This window comes from Neomonachus schauinslandi, chromosome 2 (genome assembly GCF_002201575.2).
Source record: "Neomonachus schauinslandi chromosome 2, ASM220157v2, whole genome shotgun sequence".
Lineage (NCBI taxonomy): Eukaryota > Metazoa > Chordata > Mammalia > Carnivora > Phocidae > Neomonachus > Neomonachus schauinslandi.
In genome coordinates this window covers 6,542,586-6,557,611 of record NC_058404.1, presented here as the reverse complement: position 1 = coordinate 6,557,611, position 15,026 = coordinate 6,542,586, and the positions used below count along the sequence as shown (strand labels likewise).

Here is a 15,026-nt window from a genome sequence, read left to right as displayed (position 1 = left end):
CTGGCAGTGCCTCCTGAGCTCGGCGAGCAGAGCCCGCACTCCCACGCTTACGCCCACAATGCTGGGCAGTCACAAAGGTGCCTACAGTTGCGGGCTCATACATGTCAAAAAGAGGGACTGCCTAGACTAAAACCTGGACCACAGCGTGGACAGATACCTCACCAAGGACGACACGCAGCTGGTAAGGGAGCCCACGGCAGATGGCCCACATCACACGTCATCAGGGACATGCAAACGAAGACAACAATGAGACAGCACTATACACCCATCAGGATGACCAGAGTCCAGACATGGCCACACCAAACGACCACAAGGATGTGGAGTAACAGGAACTGTCACTCACTGCTGGAAGGAATGCAGAATGGTGCAACCGCAATGGAAGACAGCTTGGCAGGGTTTTGTTTTGTTTTTAAAGATTTATTTATTTATTTGAGAGAGAGAGACAGAGAGAGAACATGAGTGGGGGGAGGGGCAGAGGGAGAGAAGCAGACTCCCGGCTGAGCTTGGAGCCTGCAGCCCTGGGGCTGGATCTCATGACCCTGAGATCATGACCTGAGCCAAAATCAAGTCAGATGCTCAACCAACTGAGCCACCCAGGTGCCCCAGTTTGGCAGTTTCTTTTAAACTAAACATATTCTTACCATACGATCCAGCAATCCTGACCTGAAAACTTATGTCCACACCACTTATCTGCATGCGGATGTTTACAGCAACTTTTTCATAATTGTTGAAAACAACAAAGATGTCCTTCAGTAGGTGAATGGCTAAATAAACAGTTGGTCCATCCAGACGATGGCGTATTATTCAGCACTAAGAAGAGATGAGCTATCAAGCCATGAAAAGACATGGAGGAACCTTCAATGTATTATTACTAAGTGAAAGAAGCCAATCTGAAAGGCTACATACGGTATGATTCTGGAAAAGACAAAACTATGCAGATAGTAAAAAATCAGTGGCTGCCAGGGGTTGGATGGGGGAAGAATGAACAGGGGAAGCACAGAGGATTTGGGGGGCAGTGAGACTACTCTGTGAGATTACTGTATGGTGAATACATGACATCACACGTTTGTCCAAACCCACAGTGTGTCCAACACCAAGGGTGAACCGTATTGTACACTGTGGGCTCTGGGTGATGGTGACGTGTCCGTGTAGGTTCACAGATGGGAAGAAATGTCCCACTCTGGTGGGGGAAATGGGTCATGGGGGAAGCTGTGCGTGTGTTGGGGCAGGGAATATATGGGACTTCTCTGCACCTTCCCCTCAATTTTCCTCTTTAAAAAAAAAAAGTCTTCGTGTAGACCACAAAACAGAGAGAGGCTCTACTGCTTCTTGCAGAAATACCACCTGGAAAGCACTGGCCCCCCCCTCCACACCTCCCTTCACCCTGTATCCCAGCATCTCTCCAATGTACCTTTCAATGGACAGGGCATGTGAAACCGCCTGAATTTTGCAGAGGGGTGAGACTATCAGACCAGGGTCACCCAAGTGAGAGAAGAGCTGGGGGTCACTGGCAGGGACCCCGATTAACCAAGCATGGTCCCCCAGGGCCCTCTGTGTCCATACCAACTCAGCTCAAGTCACTTCTGTAAGTTTTTAGTACAAGTACACCTCAGAGACTGTGCAGGTTTGGTTCCAGGCCACCACAGTGAGTGAGTATCACAATAAAACAAGTCAAATGAACTTTCCAGTTTCCCAGTGCATATATAAAAGCTATGTTTATATTATAGTGTAGGTTAAGTGTGCAATAGCATTATGTCTAAAACAACGTATATACCTTAATTAAAAAATACTTTATTGCTAAAAAATGCTAACTACATCTGAGCTTTCAGTGAGTCATAATCCCTGATCACAGATCACTGTAACAAATACAATAACCATGAAAAAGTTCGAAATATTGCAAAAGTTACCAAAATGTGACACGGAAACATGAAGTGAGGAAATGCTGTTGGAAAAATGGCACTGATAAACTAGTTCGATGCAGAATTGCCACAAACCTTTAATTTGTAAAAAAAGAAGAAGAAGAAGAAAAAGCACTATCTGTAAAATGCAATAAAATGAGCTATGTCTGCACTAGGAATCAAACTGTTATTTTGCTTCTGCTGTGAAAACATTTACTTTATCAAACACTTAGCAGCAAACAGAACATAAGTCCACAATGCTTTTCATCTTTATTAATGTCTAATCCATTCCCCTAATGGTTACTTTTGAAATAGCTATAGCATTGATGTAAATAATTGTTTCACTTTGGCTTCTCTTATTTTATAGGCATACGCCCACGTGTATATATAATATTTATACACACACACATACACACACATACATGTAAAATATATCAGGAGCGAATTCCCCCCCTGCTTTACTTAATCCTGACAACTGACACATTTGTTTTAAATGTACACAATCTCTAGTTGAATCTCTATGTAACTTCCTACCCCTATCTACCCTCACTGCTTAAAAAAAAAAAAAAAAAAAAGAAAACAGAAAAGATAAAAAGTAGATCCAGGGGAAAACTACCAGGAGACTATTTCCAACAACAGATGACTCAACTAGCACCTGAGAATTTGTTGTACTTGTGTGTGCCGAGGTTCTGAACTTCCTGTTTCAATAAAATACCAAACAAGTTGTGTTTCCTTTACAAATAAGCTATTACATCAAGCCCTGTTCCTATAATTTCAGAGTTTTGTCTCCATTCCAACATTTTCTTTGGCAAATGTAGAAACATTCTAATTAAAGTGGAGAGGAAAACAAGCATCATTCATCACGATAAGAATAATGCACAAAAGAACATCCTCGTTTTTTCCTTCTTTCGCTAAGTCGTGCTCTACTTTAAACAGTTTGGGGACTGGCGTCACTTAGTCCCAGACTAATTCCTAGGTAATGACTGAAAGCAGGCCTGAGTCATATGAAAAAAAAAAAAAAAAATTCCACAGGTATCAATAATTCCTGTCACAAGTTTAACATTCTCTTAAAAATATCCTTCCGGGCCAGAGAGGAAGGCATTCCTTTAGGTAATCACGTAACAACATCAAGGATCAAGGTTTCTTTTCAAGATCCTGAGATTAGAAGAGGCCTTCCTATTTGGGACCGTGCAAGCCTGAGTTGAAAGGAATATTCTCACTTCCCAGGAGCTCTCCAAATGTCCACTTTCATCAGAACTTTTGAAAGCCATATATTCGCTCTAAGAAGTACGATCTAAACAGGTTTAACTCATTTTAAAATACATGTTTGAGTCCGAAGTGATCAGGATCTTCTAGCTGCTTGCCCCCCACCCCGCCCCCCAGGGGTGTGTGTGTGAGAGGCAGGGGTGTGTGTGTGAGAGGCAGCACCGCTGTATCTATTTGTGCATGCATGTTGCGTCGGGGCTCCAATACAGCCAGAGCTCCATTTCTTTCAATTTTAAAGCACTGTATTTTGGAAAGCCAAAATCTGAAATGCACCCACAGGAAACCTGCAGTAACAGTCAGCTCTGGGAGGTACAAGGCTTCTCTGGTCTCATCTATGGTCACTGAGAATTCTTTTCAGGTTCCAGTTAGGTTTTTTTGTCTTGTTTTGTTTTGTTTTGCGTGTTTTCAGTTACCACAGGCAGGAGAGACCCACCCTGAGAGCATGCTCCTTCTCTAAGGGATGCGTTTCGGCAGCAAAACACAAGAGCGCGTCCCTCCAGCTCCTGTTCTGAAGCCACCTGCTGCCCCACCACTTAGCCAAGCACACAGATGCGCGTGCTGTAGCAGAGACAGGGTCCCGTGGGGTAAACAGCATCAATTACCTTTTCAAAGACCTTCCTGACAGTTGAGGAAGAAAGCCCTCCTTTCACTCAGTAGGAGAACTGACCTTGGAGGGCAGTCTTTCTTGGGGGCATTTACCCTCCAGCCCACCGCTTTCTCTGCTTGGATGCTCTCGGATGCGATACCCACGGGCATCTCAAGGTTAGGTGCCTGGCCTCCTTTCCTGTCCCCTTGTTATTAGAGGCTGGGCATCGAGCTCTGTCTCTGGTTCCGGGGGCTTCTGCTTGGCCTCCTACGTTCTGACCTCTCCGTTCCCTCCAGGAGCTCTGCCCCTGACAGGGACTCTGAGAGGCTCAGTCCTGTGCCCCTTCCCAGATTTGTACAGACACACTCTCCTGACCCTGACCCCCAGGCTAGCGTGGGAACCCACCACCATCTTTCCAAGGTGCACGCCCAGTCTCCAACGAGGCACTTTGTATCCCCTCCTTCCTGCCCCTCTGCAAAGTCTGTGCACCGAGGACATTCTTATTTCATTGTGGGGGACTTAGGTGCAATGTTACACTTGCAGATGTGCTAAGCTAATGTTGGCTGGAGAGTCACCTGGAAATGTGACTATTGATTTAGCAGCATGACAAGCATTTACTACGTGTAAAGCTCTGTGCAGAAGTGCCAGGGGAACAAAGACCAAAAGGCTCAGAACTTTGCCTCCAATGAGCTCCATTTCTTCCAAAGAGACAGATGAATGCAGGGTGAGCACCCATCTAGTGTGGTGGTTATGTGGGTTCGCTAAGGGAAAATACAGCACATTTAAGAAAGCAGTGAGTTCAGAAATAGCAGAGTCGCGTCAGAGGCTGGGAAAAGTAGGACTGTCTTGAAGGCTATGTTGCCAGGAACAATTTAGGGAAGAGACAGCAGCTCCTTCTGCTTCACTCCCTCCCGCCTGGAGGCACTGACTCTCGGCTGCTGTGTTCTGTCTGCAGCCATAGTTCCCAGGGAGGGCCCCACAGAATCCTCGCTGGCCCCGGGGAAGTTCCGGCTGAGAGTGAGCTCTGGGCCCCAGGGCTGTTTGTTGGTATTTATCTCTGGCATCACTAGAGCCAGCTGTCACCTTTTTACAAGCAAACTAAGTCCATCTTCCACGTCAGATTTGTCCCCTGAGCATGAAGCAGCCAATCCTTGCTCTCGAGTCTTCATGCCAGAGCTAACTCTAAAGAATCTCCTCCTAGGGGCGCCTCGGTGGCTCAGTCGGCTAAGCGACTGCCTTCGGCTCAGGGCATGGTCCCGGGGTCCTGGGATCGAGCCCCGCGTCAGGCTCCCTGCTCCGCGGGGAGCCTGCTTCTCCCTCTGCCTGCCCCTCCCCCTGCTTGTGCTCTCTCTTTCTGTGTCAAATAAATAAATAAAATGTTTAAACAAATTAAAAAAAAAAGAATCACCTCCTAGACATCGAGTGTCTACCAGAGGCACAGGAAGATGATGGTAGGAAGCACCGTGTCTTGCTTCTTGGGCCTTTCCTTCCATGTTCTCTCCCTCTTGACAGTGGTGATGGTAAAGATAACCTACCGGAGCCTCTCCGGGCATCCGGCACGCTGCCCGGGACCACTGCCGACATGGCTGTCCACTTAGTTCTCCAGCAGGTGAGCCGGTCACCTCACCGGGTCAGGGGAGCAATGGAAAGTGCCCAGAGTCACACCCAGGAGCTGAAACGGCCAGTGTCCAGGCTCAGCGGGCTCAGCCCCGTGCTCTCAGTCACGGTCCACCATCGCCCCTTTCCTACCCGGCAGCCTGGAGCATTCTTCCAGGTTCTCTGCCCATCTAATTTACCTGTGGAACCACGATAAGTGCCACGTCTTACCAGATCATCTATATAGAGCCTTTCACGTCCCTTTACTGCCCCAGGTAGAACGGACATATGGAAACTGTCTACATCGAGGTTGCCCAGCGTGACGTTTTCATATACACACACACTGAGGTGATCGCCCTGCTCAGCCTGCTTAATGCATCCACCACCTCATGCACTTACATTTTCCTGAGAACACTTAGGAGCTACCATTTATTCTTTTTTTTTTATTCTTATGTCAATCCCCTACATTACATCATTGGTTTTAGATGAAGTGTTCCATGATTCGTTGTTTGTGCATAACACCCAGTGCTCCATGCAGAATGTGCCCTCCTCAGTACCCACCACCAGGCTAACCCATTCTCCCAGCCCCCTCCCCTCTAGAACCCTGTTTGTTTTTCAGAGTCCATGGTCTCTCATGGTTCGTCTACCCCTCCGATTTCCCCCGCTTCATTCTTCCCCTCCCGCTACCTTCTTCTTCTTCTTTTTTTTTTTCTTAACATATATTGCATTATCTGTTTCAGAGGTACAGATCTGAGATTCAACAGTCTTGCACAATTCACAGTGCTTATCAGAGCACATACCCTCCCCAGTGTCTATCACCCAGTCACCCCATCCCTCCCACCCCACCCCCCACTCCAGCAACCCTCAGTTTGTTTCCTGAGATTAAGAATTCCTCAAATCAATGAGGTCATATGATACATGTCTTTCTCTGATTGACTTATTTTCCTCAGCATAATACCCTCCAGTTCCATCCACGTCGTTGCAAATGGCAAGATCTCATTCCTTTTGATGGCTGCATAATATTCCATTGTATATATATATACCACATCTTCTTTATCCATTCATCTGTCGATGGACATCTCGGTTCTTTCCACAGTTTGGCTATTGTGGACATTGCTGCTATAAACATCGGGGTGCACGTACCCCTTCGGATCCCTACTTTTGTATCTTTGGGGTAAATACCCAGTAGGAGCTACCATTTATTCTTGACCTTTTGTCCTCCGACATTTGCACAGTTGGGCCTTGGCTGTTTCATTGTTGATGATAATTATTCTCCACTGCAATGTGTTACCTTTTCAGAAAGCTGTGAATTCCAGCACCTAAGGGGGTGTGCTGGTGTTGGTCTGGCTGGGTTGTCAGGTCTAACTTGTTGGCATCTACTCTGTTGCAGGCTCTGTGGTGGCCCCTGGGAACACCGCGTCAAATGCCGCAATCCTGTTTCCTGGGAATCCTCCCCCAGGGCTCCCCTCTGCAGCCACACAATCCCCATGGCTCCAGACTTCTGGCTCCTTCTTTGCCCATCCTAAGGCCCTGGGTCAGCTAGTGTTCCAACGCCTACACTTTCTTGGCTGCCGTGTGCACAGGCACATCGGTACCTAAATGATAAGCAACGGAGCCGACCGTCCTGGATGGTGGTGTAACTCTCCTCAACGGATAAATACCCTCCATTTTTTCAATGCTTACAACCCGTGCTGATGGAAACAGCAGGCCCACTGCCCTGTAAAGGCATTCCAGAGCCGGCCGAGCTACATCACATCCTTCCCTCTACCTTCCAGCTGAGGAAACTCAAACCCAAAGCAACGACAAACTTGGGAAAAGGCACAGCTCCAGTTGGAGGCAAGAGTAAGATGGGAGCCTAATACAATGATGAAAATAACTTCCAGGATCCTTTTCATTTAGACAAAAGGTGTCACTCATGGCTTATTCTCTTCAGTGGGACTAACACACAGAGAAGCAGCACTTTGTGAACGAGTGCCAAATACCTGTGAACAACTGTGGTAACGGACTCAGAAACAGATTTTTCATTGAAAAAAAAAAAATGCCCCTGTGACCATTCTTATTTATTGCTTAAATTCTTCATCCGACTTTCTTAGGCTCCTTTTGGGAGAGTAACATTTTCCCCTTTTGTGAAATGACAATAACCAAGCCAACCACCTTCATGGAGCTTCGTCACTGTAAGGTGATTTTATCTACTTGATTTTATCTGCCTCCTGATGACGATGCGAATGTCCACTGTCCTCTTCTCCGACCCCGGATAGCCTCCTCCCTACACAGCACCAACGGCGGTTCTTTCCAGATCTGAGCCTGATGGGGCCCCTCTGAACTCACACCCACAGTGCTCACACGCCTCGCTCAGAGCCAGAGTCGCACGACAGCGTCTGGCCTCACTGGCTGCTCTGTCTTCCTCCCGGTGAGGGTCGGGCCTCCCTCCTCAGCCACAGCCGGCCGGCAGCCCCTCTCGGGTGTTTGCTGCGTCTGGAGCACTCTGCCTGCTCTCACCTCTCCTAACTCCTTCACGTCCTCAGTGAGATGGTGCAGGGCTGTGCCCCCCGATGCACCTCCCACCCCTGCACCTCTGCATGTCTTCCCTCCTTGCTTTCTTCCACGGCACTTACGCTACCTGCTTCTCCTGTTCATGCGTCACTGTCTGTCTCCTCTCCTGGAATGGAATCTCCACGAGAGCACTGCTACGGCCTGAATGTTCGTATGTTGAAACCTAGCCCCCAAGGTGACGGTGTTAGGAGACGGGGCTTCAGAGGGTGATGAGGTCATGAAGGTGGAACATCATGAGTGGGATTCGTGCCCTCACAAAGGAGACCTCGTGGAGCTCCCACAGACCTCCAGCATGTGAGGAAACGGCTGTCCACGAACCAGGAAGCAGGCCCTTATGAGACACCCAATCTGCGGGGCCTTGATCTTGGATTTCCAGCCTCCAGAACCGTGAAAAATAAATGTTCGGTGTTTATCAGCTACGCACTCTGTGCTGTTTTGTTACAGCAGCTGAACGGACTGAGACAGGCAGGGATCCTTGACTCTTTTGTTCCCTGACAAGTCCCAAGTATTCAGAACTATGCCTCGCACAGAGTGGGTGCTCGATAAAGGCTTCTGAATCAATGAACCATCTGTATTCTACTGATGACAGACTACCGATCCAAAAAGCAAAGCAGTTTCTCTAAAGTCACTCAGTCAGTCCTCAACTCGTCTGTTCTTGACAATTCTACTGTCCTGAGATTTACAGAAGGTTCCTAGGTGACATGTAAGTTAAAAATAGTTTAGAAAAACTTTGCTCTTAAAAAAAGTCTAAGACCAGAGGCGCCTCGGTGGCTCAGTAGATGAAGCATCTCCCTTTGGCTCAGGTCATGGATCAAGCCCCCCGTCAGGATCCCAGCTCAGCAGGGAGTCTGCTTCTCTCTCTGACTGCCGCTCCCCCCTGCTTGCTCTCAGTCTCTCTCTGACAGATACATAAATGCAATCTTAAAAAAAAAAAAAAAAGGCTAAGATCATTCCGGAGCCACAGAGGAGAGGGAGCTAAGATAGTTTCTGCTCTCTCCAGGCTCATTCTGATATCCAAGGCAGAACGTTACAACTTTACGTCTAATGCATTTATGCCTCCTCATCCCTCTCTCTACAATCTCAGGGACCAGTGATGCGGCTGGAGGCCAATGCCATCTTCCCCCCGCTGCAGTCCTCGGCCAGAGGACATGGTGCTGCCCAGAGTCCTACTGTTTTCTTCTACAGAAAAATGCTGTTGTGTGCTCCCGACAACCTTCTCCAGGAAGCTGGCCTGATGGCAGCAGGCCCCTCCCTAATGTGGATGGACAAGATCCTACACTCACTCACTGTTTCAAATCTGGACTTGACAAGTGGCTCCTATTTCTTGGTAATGCCCTAAGAGTTCCCACAAAGGGACCACAAGTGTGTTTTTGGAAAGATTTGCGTGATCCATGCAAGTGGTACCCTATTCTGGGCTGGACTGTGATGAAAACACAGGTAAAACTCCACAGTCGTGGCCCCATCACGATGAGCGGTGCTGGTGAAACATCCACATGCCATTGCCCGGCTCACAGCCCTCTGCTGATTTGCTTCAGTGAATTTTCTTCAAACAAATAACCCTTCACAATGAACACTCTCTAGGATCCTACACGAAGAATGCACCTGACTACGTGTGCCCTGAGTGTGCAGTGGGGAGGCCGCAGAGGCAGGCCCAGCACTGTGGCCCCTCCACTCGCACCTCTCCTTGCCCCCTCCTGTGGGGCACGAAGCCAGCCTGGCCCAAATAACTAAGTGCCTGTCATAGCACTGACTACAGGAGAACATGCGTTCACGTCAAGGACATGGGGGTAAGGGGTGGCGGTGAAGCTGTGGCTCATCAAGGCTTCTGTTTGCCTGTAGGTTGCGTGACGTGCCAGCTAGCTAGGGATAGCACGTTCACACAAGAAGAAAGCAGTGAACACAGCTCTGCTCTAATTAAATGACTGCAAACTTGGCAAGAGAAAAACCTTCACTAGGGAAAGGCGATCTTCGCTAGAGAGGTCCGTGCGACAATTGCATAGCATTCCCCAGACTCCTAAAAATATTCTGACAGCATCCCCCAAACCTGGATTTATGAAGGTGCCTGAGACCGCTTCTCAATCTGAGCTCGGACAAAAATCCCTCAATAAAACATAGTATCTGAACCTCAGCCTTGAGGCAGGAATTTGAGAAGACTAGAATAAAACTCTTTGTTTATTTGGAAGAAAAAAGAAGAGATAAAAACAAGTGCCTAGATCTCTTTTAAAATAAACAATTACAGCCTAAACATTGGAATGACTTTGATTTAAAAAGAGACAAGAGAGACACGGATGCTTGCAGGAAAACCATTTTGTGTTTGAATTAAGATTGAATGAGATTTATAACACATATTTATACCCGCGGTATGGAGTCTGCTGTAAGCAAGCAGCAGAAGCAAGAAGGGGGTAGCTTTTCTGCAGGTCTCCTTATCGGACGGGTAGAGGTGGGATGGCGCAGTGTCGGGGTTCAGAGCCCTGAGAGGGAGTCACTGCCCCATCCTATAAGGTCACCACCCAAGGTCTGAGTGGGACTGAGCTGAGCCCCTTCCCTTCTCCTGGGACCAGAGATGTCCCCAGAACACCCTGAGGCTCATTCTGCTCAAGGACACTATTACCGTGCTATTGCTTTTGAAATGACTTTAAATATCTGCAACTTTGACCTCCCACCACTTGAGGTGCTCATCATCCACGGGGAGCCACCCAAATGCTTTCCATCGTCTCCTTTCATCCTCTCACCAACCCTATAAGGCGGGATTATCAGTCCCACTTAACAGATGGAGAAACCGAGGCTCAGAAGAACCTTACCCATTTTCTAGGAAGCACTAATGTCTGCATTCCTGTCCCACGACATTTGACTCCAAACCAGTGCCCCTCATTACTATGCATGAAACCTTCCCGTTTAAAACACACATAAAAATTATGTGATAATGGGCAGAGTCAAGACTGCTGTTACCTTTAAGGGTGGGGGGAAAGGAATATGGAATCAGGTAGGGAGGGACATAGAGGGAGCTTTTAACTCTGTAATATTTTGTAAAATTTGCAATGTTTTACTTACGGAAAGCTCACAAAAGATGGAAGCAGTGACATAAAATATTAAGATTTCATAAAACTGAATGGCAGTTAGACTTGTACTATATACCACTTCCTCTTTCCCAAATTCTCAAGATCCTTCATCAAATATATGTATAAAGGAAAAACACTAGGAATTTTTGAAAATATTTCTTGATATTCCAGCAGAGCTTCACAGTTTTCTTTTCTCAGTTTGCTTCACAGAATTTTTTTCCGCACTTCTGTACCATAGTTTCCCCCCCAGCATTTTATCATGGAAAATTTTGAACATACAGCGAAGTTAAAAGAATTTTACCATGAACACAATGTACTTGCTGCTACTAAGATACATGCATAAAATCACTTCCCTCTGTTTCTTTTGCATTTCAATAGACACACAGTTTGTCATGGACCAAAATTAGGAACCTGATGGGTTTCAGACTGAGGTGTCCCTAATAGAATTTGAATGCTCTTCTTTTTTTTTTTTTTAATATTTTATTTATTTATTCATGAAAGACAGAGAGAGAGAGAGTGTGAGAGAGAGGCAGAGGGAGAAGCAGGCTCTCCGCTGAGCAGGGAGCCCGACGCGGGGCTCGATCCCAGGACCCGATCCCAGGACCCTGATATCATGACCTGAGTCGAAGGCAGAAGCTTAACCATCTGAGCCACCCAGGCGCCCTGAATGCCCTTCTATTCAAACACAGTGCAGAGGCTATGAGTCTCTTGATGCCACTTCTATAAAATTCAACCCTCAAAGTTCACAATAACGCTGAAGCAGGACGCATCAAAAGTATCTGTTTCTCCAAGGGCCATACGACCTAGAATACAGTATATGTCTATAGCTTGTTCCCCAACTGACAAAGCAAGCTGGAAAGGAGATGGCAAAGATGTTTCTAAAGGGCTCTTAAAATATTGCTGAGTTTATGAACATGCAGGGTTTTTAAAACCTGGAGAATAGAAGAGAAAAAATACCTTCTAGCCTAACCATGCATCCCACACAAGGGGTGATTTCAATGGGGAAAGTCTATTATTTATGTAGAGACTGGCTTTGTGGGCTAGCAGAGGAAATCACTGCTACCAGGGTTGATCATTCAACATTTGATCACCTATAAACACCATTTGAGATCAAGACCTTAGTAAACAATATCCCTAGGGGTCAATTATGACATAACCCAGAAAAGAGTTAAGCACACTTACTATAAAAGTAGGCACGCAGCAATCACCACACTGAGCGAGGTGGCCCTGGGGTGGGCAGGCCCGAGACGGAAGCCAGGCTTCACCGGCCCATGAGGCGTTCACAGTGACCTCACATAGCCTCCGTGTCCTGGGCTGCAAAGCACCCACCATCTGAACACCTGCCTCACAGGATTCCTGGAGGAATGACTCCGTTAATGTATGGGAATAAACTCTGAAAACTCTAAACCGCTCTTTAAAGTTTACATTTTTAAAAATGTATCATTTTTAAAAAACTTTTTGTCTTCAAAAGTTATTCGTGCAAAAAGTAAACAGGCAGGCTTTCACAGAAGATACGTGAGGAAGAAGTCTTTCCTATTGTTCACTTGGAGAGACTATGAACTACCAGCAGGAGCATCACAGGCTCTTGGGCACCAAAGCCTTCCCCTCTGCTCCTGAGCTCCTCTCTCATGTACCTATGATCAGTTATTGCTTCTGACAACGTCTCCACACAGACTGGAACCCGACATGCCACACAAGAACCACTCCGGTGGTTCCGGAGCCACCTGCCAGATTACGTCCCTTGTCAGTCAGAACCCACAAGCGGTTGAGAGTTTGGGGAACAGCCAACCTCTCCTGCTTCCCACCCAGGATGTCTTGCTTTCTGCGTTCACTGCTCCATCTTTGCTTACATTGGCTTATGACACGTTTCAGAAAACATAAACCCAAAGTGTTTTCGCTCTTTTCACGCATGAAATGAGTATGGGCTGATAAATATTTAAGAAAGAGTGTCTCCCCTGTCTCCCAGCTTTATTTTGCATTCTTATTTCTACATATAATTATTACACAGTGGGAACCTTCATTGTCTCCAATGAAGTTAGAACACGCTCCCATGCTATTGAAAACTCTCTGTAAAAATAATCATTTATTCATACTTCTCGCACTGCATCTCTGTTCCTCATCCCCCCCCACATACACTTTTCCTATTATGAAGAACTTTCTCATGCAAAAAGGTTTAAAAAGGAAGGTAGCATTTGAGATGCAACAGAATGAGATAATGTGTGGGGACAATATGTCTTTTTTTAGGCATGTCTTTTAGATACGTTAAAGGAAAAACAGCTATTTGTGAATTGAGACTTCTTATTTTCACTTCCATAAGCATAGGTATGTATAGAATTATTCACTATATACTGCTGCATCTTCACATCTGGGCTTTATGACAAATAAGATATAGAGGCATTCAAATGGCTACACACTGGTTTAAAAGTTAATAAACCCTTGATGCTGTGCACGTAGCTTACGTAGTTGCCTCAGGAGCAATTGGAAGAGGACACGGTGCGTTTTGACGGACGGGGTACGGGGTTTTTATTTGTTCTTTTTGCAGAGCTTAGGAAAGCATTACCTCCAGGCGGAAGATCAAAGTGCCTGGCACATAGTAGGTACTCAATGAAGTTTTGTTTCCTTTTCCTCCCCCACCAACTTGTCTTCCTGAAAACAAAAGCTTTGTTGTTCAGGATTTCATCATTTCCAGATGCCTGCTCTTCAAATGACATCCAGAGCGAAACACACTGATGTCACAAAGCCTGGAATTTCTGGTGGGAAATCGGCAGTAGATGAACTCACTGGATACTAAGATCCTGTTTTCATGTCAATATCCTTAGTAATAAAATATGAGGAAAGAGAGGAAGTATAACATATAAATAAATATTCCTTACTCATTATCAGTCTCAATTTATGCTGAAAAAGATTCCCATAAACTGAGGTATCAGTTCTTTAAGAAGGGATAAAAAGAAAAGCATACTTAATAAATGAAAAAATATATCATTAAAGTCTGAGTTCTGTAAAACAACTTTATTTCTGTGTCACTGCATTTCTCTAATATTCATCGCTGTAGAACCAACCTGCCTTTCCTGAGACAACAGGATGAACACGTCCTGGGAAAATTCTTGTTGGTAAATATATCTTCTAGGTATTTTGACGATCTTATGCTTTAATTCTCATACATCCATTATTTCACAAAAACCTATTTGTAAATGTCTATTTTCACTGATTACCATGTTATTCTTTTAATGTAATTTCTGCCTGTCTACCCTTTTGATCACTTTTGTCCTCATGCTGTAGAAGTAACAACTCGAAAATAAACTGACCAGCAAACTGACCAGACTCACTCTCCTTCAGAAAGTAGTCTGACCGTCCCTTGTAATCCTCGCATGCCCCTGAGGGATGGGGTCTCATCTGACCCCCAAAGAGCTTATCAAACTATTGCTTCCAACCAGTCTGTATTCCAAGGCATGTTCTCACAAATGCAATTTTCTTTTCAGAGCTTTCCTTTTCTAAACTTTTTTTTTTTTTTTAGTATATTAAGTGAATTTTTAGTTCTTGCTCCAATAAAGGTCAGCACTTTATAGACTGACAGCTTCATGGTTGGCCCAAACCTTCTCCTGGCTCCAAATCATAAAGTTGTCCCGACTGCTGCAGCTACAGGTGCCTCCTCAGGACGACGAACAGGGTGCGTTGCCGTCCCTGATTCCAGGTCACCCTGCCCAGGACCTCGCCAACAGCTGCTGCTGGTACGCCCCCTCACTACCATAAAGGACTCCTCAGCCTCAGTGCCCCTATAGATCTTCCCATGGCAAAGCGAAAATTCTTCTTGGACCTCTGTTTTCCCCAAACGACCAGACTTTAGAAGGCTTAAAACAAAATGCCTCGAGATGCCTCGGACTGTGGAGAGGCTGCCCTCCTTGGAACTCTGTCCCTGGGAGGGCTTTTTCAAGTGGGCTCTCCTCCAGTACATCCGTCAGAGGACGCTCACTGGCTCAGAGAGCTCAGACTCGTGGAGCACAAATTCTATCATCAGCACAGGTGATAAAGAGAAGTATCCCCTGCCATACGCTTCTGGGGATTGCTAAT

At 46.2% G+C, this 15,026-nt stretch overlaps 1 protein-coding gene across 1 annotated transcript in view; it reads right to left on the bottom strand.

Annotated features, from left to right (window-relative positions):
• Positions 1-15,026, bottom strand: part of MCPH1 (microcephalin 1) — a 250,386-nt gene that overhangs the window by 35,603 nt on the left and 199,757 nt on the right. The window lies entirely within an intron of this gene.